The sequence below is a fragment of the Centruroides sculpturatus genome, unplaced genomic scaffold, assembly GCF_000671375.1.
Source record: "Centruroides sculpturatus isolate CEXI.00-Female unplaced genomic scaffold, Cexi_2.0 scaffold52, whole genome shotgun sequence".
Taxonomy (NCBI): domain Eukaryota; kingdom Metazoa; phylum Arthropoda; class Arachnida; order Scorpiones; family Buthidae; genus Centruroides; species Centruroides sculpturatus.
The window spans coordinates 352,433-357,515 of NW_019385745.1; the positions used below are offsets into that span (position 1 = coordinate 352,433).

Genomic DNA, 5,083 nt, shown 5'->3' on the forward strand with positions numbered 1-5,083 from the left:
GCATCTGTGGAAAAATTTGTATTTTCATGTCTTTGCTAAATAAATAGTAATGATGAAATATTGCTTGTTTTATTCATGTTTTCTTTATTTTTTTACAAAATTATACATTTCAAAATTTATAATGTTCACTCATAAAATTTCAAGTTGTTAGTTCAAAATTTCTATTCAACGAAGTTTTTAACGATGAAAAAGTACACCCGACTTCATAATCATGAATTTATAAAGAATTTTATTTCAGGCATTAAAAAATATATATTAATGAATAAAAATTTTGTAACTTAATAATAAAAGTACAGTACGTTTGTTATTCGAATGATAAAAACAAAGAAAAATAATGTTATTTTTTAAATGAGAAAAAATTCTATATTAACCACAAACTGTTTTAGAAAGTTCTTAGATTTCAAATCTATAAATTCGCCATATTTAAACATTATCAGATTTTGTAGATTTTCTTATATAAAAATATGACAGAAATATAAATAGAAATTTTAAAGAATTTCCTGATAATCTTTACTCAGATATTTATCTTATTTTTGTCATAAGTATACTTGCTAGAAAGAAGGGTAAAAGACTGAAAATTTGACAGCAATATGGAAAAATTTGAAGACAAAAAGATATATTGAAAGATCTAAAATAGAATTTTGAAATTCTGTTCAATAGACAGGTACGGATATATGAATTCCCATAAAGATTCATACATATACCGTATTGAGTTATTGTATGATTTAACCTATAAAAGTAGCAAGTGTTGTAAACTTTCTGAAATTACTGCATTTTCGTATATGTTAAATCTTCATTAAGAAGAAAATTAAGCTGCGGAACAATCGTAAATATGTTTGCAAAGCGGAAATTTCTAGCGAGTCCATCATGATTCTTCATAAGCATCTTGTTGATTACGCACCAATTAACAGAAAAATTTCAAATTTCTCCAAATTATTCTGGTAGTAATCAAAATTTTGCAGTTTTTTAGGTATAAAATTATAATTCCATTAGTAAATTATCTCATAAATTAAATATTTTCGTTGTAGTTATCCCCGTCCGGTAGATATGAGAAAGTAAAGTAAGTCTGTGGATAGATGAGCGATTCAAAAGAGTTAATGACTCATCTTAATCGATTTTTTAATCATTCCGACTAAGTTAGATTATTCTAAAATATATATTTTTTTTAGAAAAAAGAGAAAGAAAATCGATTATCGTGACCAAAATAATTATCTTTATAACTCGTAAACTAGAGCAAAAGTTCTTTTGATAATGGGTTTAGAACAATTTTTTTGATATCACGCTACGCAAAAATTAAGTAAAAATTAAATGAAATAAAAAATGTAAGAGGAGGAAATTTCATAAAAGAGAATAATTGAAATGCAATTGCCATTTATACGATATCGCTTATCGTTTTTTTTTTTCCTCCTTTCTCTTTTTCCCTGATATTTTTACTTTAAAGTAGTAGAACCAAAACTAAATTTAGGATATATTANTAAAAAATGTAAGAGGAGGAAATTTCATAAAAGAGAATAATTGAAATGCAATTGCCATTTATACGATATCGCTTATCGTTTTTTTTTTTCCTCCTTTCTCTTTTTCCCTGATATTTTTACTTTAAAGTAGTAGAACCAAAACTAAATTTAGGATATATTATTCATTAAAAATTATATTTTTTTTATATAAAATTTTTTAAAAATAATTTTTATTGTATTTAAACATTTTCTTAATTTCCTCGGTTATAAACAAAATAATAATAATTTTTAATTTATTAAAAGTCTCATAGATGGTGCCACAACTTTTATAAAATTTTATATTTTGTTTTGACGATTTAAAAATAATTTTTTTCGAGTATTTAAGTTTTAATGAACCTATTTAATTTATATTCTTAAAACGTCTTTATTTTATTCTTCAATAATTAAAAATCAGTTTTTAACAGTTACAAAAGTTAGTAGAATTTATTTCACACAGATGGCAGCACATATATATCTCTAAAATTACTTAATTGATTACTCGAACCGTCTTCTGTGAGAAATTATTGTTTGAAAATTTTTAAATTTCACGTTAATTTAAATATCATTTAAATTAAATATTTTTTAAAATAAAAAAATATAAATAATTTTTAATTAGTTTAATTGTAAAAGGTGTTGAATATAATTCCTTAAAAAGCATAGCTTAATTAACAGATTTAGGACTACAAAATCTGCTTAAAAATATGAAAATTGTAAGCTAAAATACGTAAATTTTAAACCAAAAGAAAAAACTTCTGACTTAAAATATATGAATGATTTATATCACATTTCTATTCCTTTATTTTTCATTGTTTTGAATACAGACTTTTATCTTCTTATCTGTGATTGGCCAATGTGGACATAATTGACGAAAGAATAAAAATGAGTGCAAAGAAGGCACAGTTAAGAATTTAAAATCCGATTATACAATGAAAATTGTAATGTTTCCCCTTCTAAAACTGTCATTCTCTTATTGTTCAGCCGTTGTGAGTCATCCACGCTAGAGATTCGGTAAATCACCAATTTGTCTTTCCTAGAAGGATTCTGGGATTAAGAAGGAGAAATGTTGCGTTTAGTTATAAAATTAATCCCCACCTGTTGACATTTTTAAAGGGGATTTTTGCCAAATTCCATAATCTTCTTTGTCCTAAAATAGAAAAAAAAACAAAAAAACAAATAATAATAAAAATCAAGTCAAACCTTGAAATGACGGTTGAAAAAAGAAGCATCTGTGGAAAAATTTGTATTTTCATGTCTTTGCTAAATAAATAGTAATGATGAAATATTGCTTGTTTTATTCATGTTTTCTTTATTTTTTTACAAAATTATACATTTCAAAATTTATAATGTTCACTCATAAAATTTCAAGTTGTTAGTTCAAAATTTCTATTCAACGAAGTTTTTAACGATGAAAAAGTACACCCGACTTCATAATCATGAATTTATAAAGAATTTTATTTCAGGCATTAAAAAATATATATTAATGAATAAAAATTTTGTAACTTAATAATAAAAGTACAGTACGTTTGTTATTCGAATGATAAAAACAAAGAAAAATAATGTTATTTTTTAAATGAGAAAAAATTCTATATTAACCACAAACTGTTTTAGAAAGTTCTTAGATTTCAAATCTATAAATTCGCCATATTTAAACATTATCAGATTTTGTAGATTTTCTTATATAAAAATATGACAGAAATATAAATAGAAATTTTAAAGAATTTCCTGATAATCTTTACTCAGATATTTATCTTATTTTTGTCATAAGTATACTTGCTAGAAAGAAGGGTAAAAGACTGAAAATTTGACAGCAATATGGAAAAATTTGAAGACAAAAAGATATATTGAAAGATCTAAAATAGAATTTTGAAATTCTGTTCAATAGACAGGTACGGATATATGAATTCCCATAAAGATTCATACATATACCGTATTGAGTTATTGTATGATTTAACCTATAAAAGTAGCAAGTGTTGTAAACTTTCTGAAATTACTGCATTTTCGTATATGTTAAATCTTCATTAAGAAGAAAATTAAGCTGCGGAACAATCGTAAATATGTTTGCAAAGCGGAAATTTCTAGCGAGTCCATCATGATTCTTCATAAGCATCTTGTTGATTACGCACCAATTAACAGAAAAATTTCAAATTTCTCCAAATTATTCTGGTAGTAATCAAAATTTTGCAGTTTTTTAGGTATAAAATTATAATTCCATTAGTAAATTATCTCATAAATTAAATATTTTCGTTGTAGTTATCCCCGTCCGGTAGATATGAGAAAGTAAAGTAAGTCTGTGGATAGATGAGCGATTCAAAAGAGTTAATGACTCATCTTAATCGATTTTTTAATCATTCCGACTAAGTTAGATTATTCTAAAATATATATTTTTTTTAGAAAAAAGAGAAAGAAAATCGATTATCGTGACCAAAATAATTATCTTTATAACTCGTAAACTAGAGCAAAAGTTCTTTTGATAATGGGTTTAGAACAATTTTTTTGATATCACGCTACGCAAAAATTAAGTAAAAATTAAATGAAATAAAAAATGTAAGAGGAGGAAATTTCATAAAAGAGAATAATTGAAATGCAATTGCCATTTATACGATATCGCTTATCGTTTTTTTTTTTCCTCCTTTCTCTTTTTCCCTGATATTTTTACTTTAAAGTAGTAGAACCAAAACTAAATTTAGGATATATTATTCATTAAAAATTATATTTTTTTTATCAGGATTAGTAGATAATCCAGGCAACAAAGAATTTGATTGGCAACAATATCTTAATTTTTGTAAAGCGGAAGTTGCACCTTGCGAACTGTTCAAAGGAGTGAGTAATTTTATGATTTTTGAAATAAAATTATTCGTAGTATTCTTAAAATATAAACATATTGTTTTAATTCTTTTAATTGAATATTGATATTATTATTAATGAAAAATTTATGAAAATTTTGATTATTGATTAATATAAAATTTATATTTTACAGAAATTTATCAACTTAGGATTGGAACCAGGAATGAAATTAGAAGCAGTAAATCCATACCAAACTAATCAGGTACTGATATTTATTTCTTAATATTTAACAGCTGTATCCAAGTAAAACAGTCAACTTGTAATGAATACAATATCTGTTATTGACGTACATAATTTCTGTTTTCACTTAGCGACAAATTTCAGAAAATTAATTTCAAATAAAACTACCACTACTTTTTAGATATTCATTTATTTTTTTTTTGAAATAAGTAATATGTACAGTGTATATTTGGGATGTTGAGGAGATGAGTGCTGCTCAAAGTAGATTTGGGGACCGGGTCACGTGTCCCCTACTACATTCAAGTGCGTTAGAACAAATACATTTGAAAGCTCTTTCAATTGTACTTGTCTAACACACTTCATAATTTTCACAGCTGATGATGATCTCAAAAAAGAACAAAAATGTCTCTGAATTAAAGCTTAATTCTGGAAATAAAATTAAATATTATTCTCGTCTTGTTGAAAATATTGCCATTTGATAGAGTATACCCAATTTACTTATCAAAATTTTTAGGATTTTTGATGAAATTCACATCCATTAATTTTAAAAGTAGTGTATGGTCTGC

The 5,083-nt window shown here is 24.7% G+C and overlaps 1 long non-coding RNA gene across 1 annotated transcript; it reads left to right on the top strand.

Moving 5' to 3' along the window:
- The first annotated feature begins 4,192 nt into the window (after nt 1–4,192).
- LOC111641713 lies at nt 4,193–4,512 on the top strand. Its single transcript, XR_002759457.1, has 2 exons — nt 4,193–4,313; nt 4,471–4,512. It is a non-coding gene; the product is annotated as an uncharacterized LOC111641713 (long non-coding RNA).
- The last annotated feature ends 571 nt before the right edge of the window (nt 4,513–5,083 follow it).